We start from the raw sequence: 11,642 nt of genomic DNA on the forward strand, positions 1-11,642 counted from the left end.
AGCCGTACATAGAGATGTATTGAACAAGGAGTTGTTCGCTTGTAGATTGCTTGTTTCCAATAATGGCAAGCACCTGAAGGAATTAGAATTTTATGAGAATTCAATCACCCGCTAGGAATCTTTCACGATTAGGACTCTCGTTTCCTATTTTGGAAGTATAGGATTCGAAAAGATAGTGGGAGACCATTTTGATTGAAAGTCCATAATCATTATGGTCGGTATACATAAATTCACTAATTGGAATCTTGTTACTTTCTGCATTACTTGATATGATATCTCTAATCCGTTCGTTAGCATACTTAACGCGAATAGCTCTACTGGGCCTAAAAGGACTAGTTACAGCACCTTGATATTGTCTGAAACTTGGAGCGTATAGGATACGTTTAATTGACTCTTTCATCCATGGCTCTTAGTGAAGAGATCATGGAAGATAAGTGTCTTGTATCCAAGAGAAAGACAAAAGATAGAGGTAGTTGTAAACAAAGGAAATTGTTTCTGGTTGTACCAAGTATGGATATTAGAATAGGAAATGCTCTTAATACTTGGAGTGATTGAAAGCGAACCAAGGGAAAAAGGACAAGTTTTTGGAAGGTAAATCCATCTCTTGCCTGTTCTAATAGCCCGTTTAAAGGAAATTGTTTCTGGTTGTAGCAAGTATGGATATTAGAATAGGAAATGCTCTCAATACTTGGAGTGATTAAAAGCGAACCAAGGTAAAAAGGACAAGCTTTTGGAAGGTAAATCCAGCTCTTGTCTGTTCTAATAATCCGTTTAGCTCATCTACTGTATGGGTTTTTGATAGGGGTATTTACCTAAAATGGCCCATGTGATAAGGGCATATTATACTCATATTTTATTGTGCAATTCATGTTAAATTATTATTAATTTTATAGAAATTATAAGAAGTCGGTGCTTAATTATGTGTAATTTGATATTGTAGGTCTTTGAGGACTTAGATGGAATTACGAGCAATATTGAGGAGTTTTGCGCAATTTGGAGCCAGCATATATCTTTCGGAAATCTTTTTTTTGTTGTGGATATAAATACTCCTCATAACAAGATTAGGAAACCCTAGGGGGGGAGCCATCTTTCACCATTCTTTTAACTTAGAGAGTTTTTGGAGAGGGTCTTGTCTGGAGCCGTCACCTGGATCAATTGATTTGAAGCGAAGAATTGTGGAAGAGATAATTCCTTAAAGGAATTGTTGGGTTTTTGTTTTAGGATTCAATATCTTGAGTTTACTGCTGAATATGAATTCTATTGCAATGACTCCTTGGAATTATAATTGTGTTTTCAATTCCATGATATTCTAAGCTTCTTTTGTGGGAATATGATGAAACCCTAGGTAGCTAATATGATGATTGTCGCCATGTTATAGGATTAATAGATGTGTTGATGATTCATGATTGCAATTCCTATAATTTCAATTTTAATTCTTAATTGGTTATAATTGTTAGAAACACTATTGATACGGGAGTTGATATAGTGTTTGTTAGGAATTCTTGATTAGACTAATTAGTTAAATGCGATAGCTGCGTTAATTAGTTTAATTAGAGATTATCCAGGGATTAATGCAATGTTTCTAGTTAGTTATTCGCTAAGACATTAGGGATAATTAATTTAGGGCATTAGACAATCATAGCACTGGAAGGTGTATGATTATAATTTAGAGTCCACTATTAATTAGAGATGCGGGAGCTGATTGATTAATTAGAGGTTTAAGACTTTAATTTTAAAGGCTTGATAAACTCACTTGAATAATCACATAGCTATCAGTCTATATAACATGATGGCAATCTGATTAGTGAAACTAGGGTGGATTCTGTTTTTCCCACTTTCAATTGATATATTTTCGTACAATTCTCTTTCTGCTCTTTGTGACGATTTAGGTTGATTAGTAGTTAATTAGTTAATTCTCTTAATTTGATTGCTTAGATAATAATAGAATCTAATATAGGTTTAGTACTTAATTAATCCTTGTGGGATCGACACTCTATTCATCACTATATTACTTGATCTGACCCAGTACACTTGCTGGTAGAATTTGAGCTTATTTTTATATATATTTGCAAAGGGATCAAGTTTTTGGCGCCGTTGCCGGGGATTAACTTAATATTAGACCACCTTTAGTTCTATTGTTAATTTAGGCGCACTTTACTGTGTGTTTATTTCTTGTTCTCTTTGTAGGTATTCTATGCGCAGGAGTAGAAGTGCTGAACTTCTACCATTAGATCCTGAGATAGAGCGCACCTTGCATCGGTTGAGAAGAGAGAACAGAAGAAGGGAAGAATTGCAGGTAGTTGAGATGGCAGATGATGACATCAACCGCCAAATACAGGGTGCTGCCAGAGCACTTCGAGACTATGCAGTACCTACTATTATGGGTTCTGCGATCAGAAGGCCCACTATTCCAGCTAATAACTTTGAACTGAAGCCAGCACTCATCCAGATGGTTCAATCAAATCAGTTTGGAGGATATCCCAACGAGAGTCCTGATGAGCATATTGCAGGATTCCTCCAATACTGTAACACGGTAAAGATGAATAATGTCACTGATGATGTTATTAGATTACAGCTTTTTCCTTTCTCGCTTAGGGATAAAGCGAGAGCCTGGTTCAATTCACTGCCACAAGAGTCCATCACCACCTGGGCCGACCTTTCATCTAAGTTTCTCAGGAGATTTTTCCCACCAGCTAGGACTGCAAGATTGAGGAACGAAATCACTAACTTCACCAAGTTCAATGGTGAATCACTTTATGAGGCATGGGAGAGATTCAAGGAGGCAATCAGAAAGTGCCCACATCACGGATTGCCAGATAATCTCCTAATTGAGGTCTTCTATCTTAGCCTGGATGATACATTGAGGTCTCTAGTAGATGCTGCAGCAGGAGGCGCACTGATGGGTAAGAATTATGATGAAGCAAGTGCTTTGATAGAAGAGATGGCCTCCAGTGCACATAATTGGCAGAATGAAAGAAGTAAATCAAGAGTGGCATCAGTCAATGACATGGACACTATTGCTAATTTGACAACCCAGATTTCAGCTCTCACTACCCAGGTAAGTAAACTCACCTCAGCACATTCTTTTAATACTAATCAGGTTGCTTTTTGTGAGTTGTGTTCAGGACCACATTCGACTCTTGAATGCATGTCTGGAAATCCCTCGGCTTCACCCAATGGAGAGCAAGTGAACTTTGTCAACAACTTCCAACGGAGTAATCAAGGGCCTTATTCGAACACTTACAATCCCGGGTGGCGTAATCATCCTAATTTCTCATGGAGGAATGAGAATAATGCACTTAAACCGCCACCTGGATTCCAAAAGCAAGGCCCTGCTCAGAATGCTCCACCTCAGCAAAGTCAGTCGAGAATGGAAGAGCTCATGTTGAGCTATATGCAAAAGACTGACACCATGCTACAGAATCAACAAGCCACTATTCGAAACCTAAAGGGTCAGATTAGTCAGATTTCTCAGCAATTGAGTAATAGACCATCAGGGTCTTTACCCAGCAACACTGAAGAGAACCCCAAGGGTGTCAATGCTATAATGCTGAGGAGTGGCAAGGAATTGGAAATAGTCAATAGAAAAGCTCAAACTCAGGAGGAGAGTCCGGAGAAAGACAAAGGTAAGCAAAAGGTGGAGGAACCAAGGCAGAAGTCACTAGGGGTGAAACCGTATGTTCCTCCTGTCCCTTTTCCAGGAAGATTGAAGCAACAACAGTTGGACGCCCAATTTGCTAAATTCCTAGATGTTTTTAAAAAGCTGCAAATCAACATTCCATTTGCAGAAGCACTCCAGCAGATGCCTTCATATGCTAGATTCATGAAGGATCTGCTCACTAAAAAGAGGAAGTTTGATGGGAGTGAGCCTGTGATGCTTACAGGAGAGTGTTCTATGATTCTCCAAAAGGACTTGCCTAACTTACCACGCAAACAAAGAGATCAGGGGAGTTTCACTGTTCCTTGTACTATAGGGAATTTTCATTTTGAGAACGTTCTTATCGATTCAGGTGCAAGTATAAATTTAATGCCTCTGTCTATTTTCAGGAAACTTGGACTTGGAGAATGCAAGAAAACTCATATTACCTTGCAACTTGCTGACAGGAGTATCAAATATCCAAAGGGTATTGTTGAGAATGTCCTGGTAAAGGTAGACAAATTCATATTTCCAGTCGACTTCATAGTCTTGGAGATGGAGGAGGACAGAGAGGTGCCCATGATCCTTGGCAGACCGTTCCTTGCGACAGGTAAAGCATTAATAGATGTGGAACAAGGTAAGCTCACTTTAAGAGTTATGAATGAACAAATAACTTTTAATGTTTATGACGCCATAAAGAAATTTGATGATGGCAAATCATGTTACACCATTGATATTATTGATGAGCTTATCTCTGAGTCTGTGGAGGAGAAAGCAGGTGTGGATACAATGGAATCAGTCCTTAGGGATCTGGACGATTGGAGTGATGATGATGAGCATGAGGAAGAATCTGTGGAGAAGGTATCAGAAATCAAGGCTCGCTACTATGAGGAGCTGGGCACTAGTGCGACAAAACCAGTATCATCTTTGACACAGTCCCCGGTGCTAGAACTTAAACCATTGCCTAGCCATTTAAAATATGCCTATCTTGGAATAGATGATACTTTGCCAATAATTATCTCTTCTTCCTTGACAGGTGATCAGGAGCAACAGCTCCTAAGCGTGCTGAGAGAGCACAAGGAGGCAATAGGATGGACTATTGCAGATATCAAAGGGATCAGCCCTTTGATTTGCACTCACAGGATAATGTTGGAAGCTGAGTGCAAACCCATAGTGCAACCACAGAGGCGACTTAACCCAACTCTCAAAGAGGTAGTGAAGAAAGAAGTGCTTAAACTGTTGGATGCAGGTATTATCTATCCTATCTCAGATAGTAAATGGGTTAGTCCTGTTCAAGTAGTGCCCAAAAAGGGTGGTATGACTGTGGTTAAAAATGAGGTCAATAAATTAATCCCGACTCGTACTGTGACTGGGTGGAGAGTTTGTATAGATTACAGGAAACTAAATGATGCTACCCGTAAAGACCATTTCCCCCTCCCCTTCATTGATCAGATGCTAGAAAAACTTGCAGGGCATGATTATTATTGTTTTCTAGATGGTTATTCTGGTTACAATCAGATTCATATAGCACCCGAGGACCAGGAGAAAACCACATTTACTTGTCCTTATGGCACTTTTGCCTTTAGGAGAATGCCTTTCGGTCTCTGTAATGCACCTGCCACTTTCCAGAGGTGCATGATGTCTATATTTTCTGACATGTTAGAGAATTTTATTGAAATATTTATGGATGATTTCTCTGTTTTTGGGAAGTCATTTGAATCTTGTCTGACAAATTTAGGCTGTGTGCTTAAAAGATGTAAGGAGACTAATCTGCTTCTGAACTGGGAGAAATGTCATTTTATGGTAAGAGAGGGTATAGTCTTAGGTCACAAGGTGTCAAAGAAAGGGATTGAAGTTGATCGAGCAAAAGTGGAGATAATAGAGAAGTTGCCACCACCCACTTCAACAAAAGGAGTAAGGAGCTTCTTAGGACATGCTGGCTTCTACAGGAGATTTATCAAGGACTTTTCTAAAATCTCTAGACCTCTTTGTAATTTACTTGAAAAAGATTCTGCTTTTGTTTTTAATGACAATTGTTTGCAGGCATTCAATTTATTGAAGGAGAAACTCACTTCTGCACCAGTGATCGTTGCACCTAATTGGGAGCTTCCGTTTGAGCTGATGTGTGATGCCAGCGACTATGCTGTAGGAGCAGTACTTGGGCAAAGGAGAGGTAAGGTATTTCATGCAATATACTATGCTAGTAGAACTTTAAATGAGGCCCAAAAGAACTATGCCACAACTGAAAAGGAGCTTTTAGCAGTCATATTTGCATGTGACAAGTTTCGGCCTTATCTGATAGGTTCTAAGATCATAGTATACACAGACCATGCTGCCCTGAAATATTTGTTTGCCAAAGCTGATGCTAAACCTAGGCTAATTCGTTGGATTCTACTGCTACAAGAATTTGACCTGGAAATTAGAGACACAAAGGGAACTGAAAATGTAGTGGCTGATCACTTATCCCGTTTGGAATCTGATTGTTTAGATTCACCCATTAATGAAAAGTTCCCTGATGAACAATTGCATGTAGCAGAAATCCAAGGATTACCTTGGTATGCTGATATAGTCAATTACATGGTTAGCAACATCACACCATATGGTTTGTCATCTCAACAGAAAAAGAAATTTTTGCATGATGTGAAATACTATTTTTGGGATGAACCATATCTGTTTAAATATTGTGCTGACCAAGTAATTAGACGCTGTGTGCCTGAAACTGAACAACTTAGCATAATACAACACTGTCATTCTAAGGAAGCAGGAGGCCACTTTGGTGTGGAAAGAACTGCAACTAAGATCTTATCTTGTGGATTTTATTGGCCTAGAGTATTTCATGATTGCAGGAATTACATTATGTCTTGTGCTCCATGCCAAAGAACTGGCAATATTTCTAGGAGACATGAAGTACCACAAAATAGCATTCTTGTAATTGAGCTTTTTGATGTGTGGGGAATAGACTTTATGGGTCCTTTTCCCTCTTCTTTTTCAAATAAATATATTCTTGTGGCTGTTGATTATGTTTCAAAATGGGTAGAAGCAGTTGCTCTACAAAGTAATGATGCCAGAGTTGTAATCAGATTTTTGAAAAAGAACATCTTTTCAAGATTTGGGGTACCTAGAGCCATTATAAGTGATGGGGGATCACATTTTTGCAATCGGCAATTTGAAAAATTATTATCAAAATATGGAGTTACTCATAAAATTGCCACCCCTTATCATCCACAGACTTGTGGACAGGTTGAGGTGTCCAATAGGGAAATAAAGCGTATCTTAGAGAAAACAGTCAATGCATCTAGGAAAGATTGGTCTTTAAAACTTGATGATGCATTGTGGGCTTACAGGACAGCTTTCAAAACCCCCATAGGAATGTCCCCATACAAGATTGTTTATGGTAAATCATGTCACCTACCAGTAGAGCTTGAGCACAAAGCATATTGGGCCATAAAATACCTTAACTTTGATTTACAAGCTGCAGGTGAAAAGAGATTGCTCCAATTGAATCAGATGGCTGAGATGAGAGAGGAAGCATATGAAAATGCTAGGATATACAAGGAGCGAGCTAAGCGATGGCATGATAGGAACATCCTAAAGCGAGAGTTTTTGCCTGGTCAGAAAGTCCTATTATACAACTCTCGCTTGAAGTTGTTCCCAGGTAAGTTAAAATCTCGATGGTCTGGACCATTTGTTATTTCTAATGTTTTTCCCTATGGTGCAGTTGAGCTGAAGTCAGAAGATGACCGCACTTTTAAAGTAAACGGTCATCTTCTCAAGCATTACTTTGAAGGGGAAAATATTGATGGTGATGCCACTACGGTGGATCTAGCAAATTCGGTTGAAGAATTGGAAAAGTCGAACTAGCGACTATAAACTAAGTGCTTCATGGGAGGCAGCCCATGTCTGAGAGCTAAAGTCCCTGTTGGCTCTCAATTCTTTTGCTTCATTTGTTTTATTTTGATTTGTTGTTGGTTTGTACTTTATCAAGCACCCACTCATTGGGTAGACTTGGGATATTTGCTATTTGATTGTTTTAGTTAAGATGGATTATCTGCTATTTTTGTTCTTTTTGTTGTTTTCTTTTTGTTTTTGAAGCCAGGGTGGATAACAACTGCTGACTCTCTCTATTGCTATACCAGTTGGAACTCCAATTGCTTCAACTTAATTTTTCGAAACCGGGAAGTACTAGTATCTCTTTTTCTCTTATGTTCTTTATTTTTATTTTCGTTTTACTAGAGCTACATTAGGAACAGTGAGGACACTGTTTAATCTAAGTGTGGGGAAGGGAGATACTAAACAGATGGAGTATAAAATTGAGTATAGTGTTGATGTCTGAATTCTGTGATTTAATTTGTTACTCATGACATCTGATGCCTGTCTTTGTTGATAAATAGTTATACTTCCCTGTCACCTTGAATTATAATTGTCCTTAAGTTATCTGGCAATTGTTAGGCCAAATTCTTTTTTTTTTTTTTTTTAATTTTTTTTAATTATTGAAATCTAGAGATTGTACGAAGAATACTGTTGATAGCATTTGTTCAGGAATTGTTTGAAAAAAATTGACTCACTTAGGCGCCCTACTCACCACTGTTGTGATTTTTGTACTTAGTTAAAATTAATTAGTCAAATCTTAGAAATCAAATTTACCTAGTTTTTAGCCCTAGAGTTTGAAGTTTAAGAGTCGGTCAAGTCCTTAAGTGAAAAATAAACAGGTCTACTTCTAAGCAAAGTTAGTTAGTATATCCTCTTTTAATTATTCTAATAGCACTTTAACATTTAGTGAAAGAGGTAGAAGAAGCTTTGTACTTAGTGATTCCTATAAAAGAAGTCTGAAAAGTGTTAGTGAGCATTCAAAAAAAAAAAAGCAAGCATAGCCTTTACTCCAATGACTCAAGAATTGAGTTATGAGTATCCTAACTTGAATGTTAGAGTGAGGAAGAGTTCGTAGGGGTCCCTTTAAAACCCGGTCACTTGGGTGATGAGCCCGGGATGTGCCGACTCAATGAACTCACTATAACGAGAAGAGCGGAAAGGCACAAGTTCAAACTAAAATTGGACTTGAAAAAAAAAAAAATTGCTTCTTAAACAGAAAGGAAAAATTGAATGCAAAAAAAAAAAATAAATTAAGACTTGTAATAAAAAGGAAGAAAACCTAGGGACGAAGCAGATACCATATGCTTTCACTACCTTGTTGACTTGCTTAGAGGGAAATTAGAGGGATTATATGCCTGCTAACAGCTATGAAGTTTAAATGTGTATTTTTCCTTATAGGACTGAGTATTTACTTTTGAAATAGAAATCTTAGGCTAAACGCTTGGATTAAAATTTGCTTTCTCTAGATTAGCTGGTTAATTTCAACTGTAGTACTCTGATCACATGTTTCCAGTTTGGTTTGAGCAGTGGGCACCACAAAATAACGAGTAATAAATTATGAGATATCAAATGCTTAAATCAGTGAATATGAAAATTTGTACTCTCTCTGATAGATTTCTTTCCTTGGTCTTATTTATTTTGCTTGAGGACAAGCAAAAGTTCAAGTGTGGGGAAGTTGATAAGGGCATATTATACTCATATTTTATTGTGCAATTCATGTTAAATTATTATTAATTTTATAGAAATTATAAGAAGTCGGTGCTTAATTATGTGTAATTTGATATTGTAGGTCTTTGAGGACTTAGATGGAATTACGAGCAATATTGAGGAGTTTTGCGCAATTTGGAGCCAGCATATATCTTTCGGAAATCTTTTTTTTGTTGTGGATATAAATACTCCTCATAACAAGATTAGAAAACCCTAGGGGGGGAGCCATCTTTCACCATTCTTTTAACTTAGAGAGTTTTTGGAGAGGGTCTTGTCTAGAGCCGTCACCTGGATCAATTGATTTGAAGCGAAGAATTGTGGAAGAGATAATTCCTTAAAGGAATTGTTGGGTTTTTGTTTTAGGATTCAATATCTTGAGTTTACTGCTGAATATGAATTCTATTGCAATGACTCCTTGGAATTATAATTGTGTTTTCAATTCCATGATATTCTAAGCTTCTTTTGTGGGAATATGATGAAACCCTAGGTAGCTAATATGATGATTGTCGCCATGTTATAGGATTAATAGATGTGTTGATGATTCATGATTGCAATTCCTATAATTTCAATTTTAATTCTTAATTGGTTATAATTGTTAGAAACACTATTGATACGGGAGTTGATATAGTTTTTGTTAGGAATTCTTGATTAGACTAATTAGTTAAATGCGATAGCTGCGTTAATTAGTTTAATTAGAGATTATCCAGGGATTAATGCAATGTTTCTAGTTAGTTATTCGCTAAGACATTAGGGATAATTAATTTAGGGCATTAGACAATCATAGCACTGGAAGGTGTATGATTATAATTTAGAGTCCACTATTAATTAGAGATGCGGGAGCTGATTGATTAATTAGAGGTTTAAGACTTTAATTTTAAAGGCTTGATAAACTCACTTGAATAATCACATAGCTATCAGTCTATATAACATGATGGCAATCTGATTAGTGAAACTAGGGTGGATTCTGTTTTTCCCACTTTCAATTGATATATTTTCGTACAATTCTCTTTCTGCTCTTTGTGACGATTTAGGTTGATTAGTAGTTAATTAGTTAATTCTCTTAATTTGATTGCTTAGATAATAATAGAATCTAATATAGGTTTAGTACTTAATTAATCCTTGTGGGATCGACACTCTATTCATCACTATATTACTTGATCTGACCCAGTACACTTGCTGGTAGAATTTGAGCTTATTTTTATATATATTTGCAAAGGGATCACCATGGTTTGCCCGTTTTGTCAAATCTATCCTATGCTTTTTTTTTGTCAAATCTATCTCATGTTTTACTTTTTGCATCAAATCTATCCCGGCGTTATCTTTTCCGTCAACATCTAACGGTGTGCTGACGTGGCGCCTACGTGGCAAGTGTGGCCCACTATCTCTCCATGTGCCACGTCAGCACGGCCGTTAGATGTTGACGGAAAAGATAACGCCGGGATAGATTTGATGCAAAAAGTAAACCATGGGATAGATTTGACAAAAAAAACATGGGATAGATTTGACAAAATGGACAAACCATGAGTCATTTTAGGTAAAAACCCCTTTTTGATATAAGTGCAAGTTTGAGAAACTGGTACTTATATACATGAACTAGCAAGCAGTAGGGTCCTCGGAAAGAATGAGGTCTGCCTAAAGATCGGCAATGGAGCAAGTGTTGTGGCCAAAGCTGTTGGGTCGACTTCATTACATCTGGATGGACATGTTTTATTTCTAGATCGTGTTTTAGTTTTACCAAACGTCTATCAGAACATTATTTTTGTTTCTAGTTTGACTAGGAGTGGATACTTGTTTGATTTCAGACATGGTGTTTGCAACATTTATTATGGTAATAAAGTTATTGGCGTTGGTTATTTACTCGATGGCTTTTATTATCTTAGAGCTAGAAATGAAACGATTCCGAACATGATTGATATTAACACCGTATCCGAATCTATTCCAAGTCTAAAGCAATTTTGGCACCTTAGACTAGGGCATGTTGTAGATTATAGGATTAGTAAGTTAGAGAAGATGGAACTTATAGTTCCATTGGGTTTTGAATCCAATCCAACTTGTGAGTCTTGTCTTTAGGGCAAGATGACTAGGACTCCATTTGTGGGACAAATGGAGAGGGCTAAAGAAGTTTTAGAACTCATACATAGCGATGTATGTGGTCCATTAGTGAAGTGGCTCGGGGTAGATACTCCTACTTCATCACCTTTACCGATGATTATTCTCGTTTTGGGTATGTTTATCTTATGAAGTATAAACACGAATCCTTTAAAAAGTTCAAGGAATTCAAAGCTGAAGTAGAAAAGCAGAAAGAGAAGAGCATCAAGACTCTTCGATCAGATCGAGGAGAAGAGTACATGAATACTGAATTTGGTGATTTCCTGAAGGAACATGACATTGTTTCTCAATTTCCTCCACTAGGAACATCACAGTTGAA

General features: G+C 37.3%; 1 non-coding gene across 1 annotated transcript; it reads right to left on the bottom strand.

Annotated features, from left to right (window-relative positions):
* Positions 1 to 2,704: 2,704 nt before the first annotated feature.
* LOC116193368 lies at positions 2,705 to 2,811 on the bottom strand. Its single transcript, XR_004154277.1, has one exon. It is a non-coding gene; the product is annotated as a small nucleolar RNA R71 (small nucleolar RNA).
* Between the last annotated feature and the right edge of the window lie 8,831 nt (positions 2,812 to 11,642).

Source organism: Punica granatum, chromosome 1 (assembly GCF_007655135.1).
Source record: "Punica granatum isolate Tunisia-2019 chromosome 1, ASM765513v2, whole genome shotgun sequence".
Lineage (NCBI taxonomy): Eukaryota > Viridiplantae > Streptophyta > Magnoliopsida > Myrtales > Lythraceae > Punica > Punica granatum.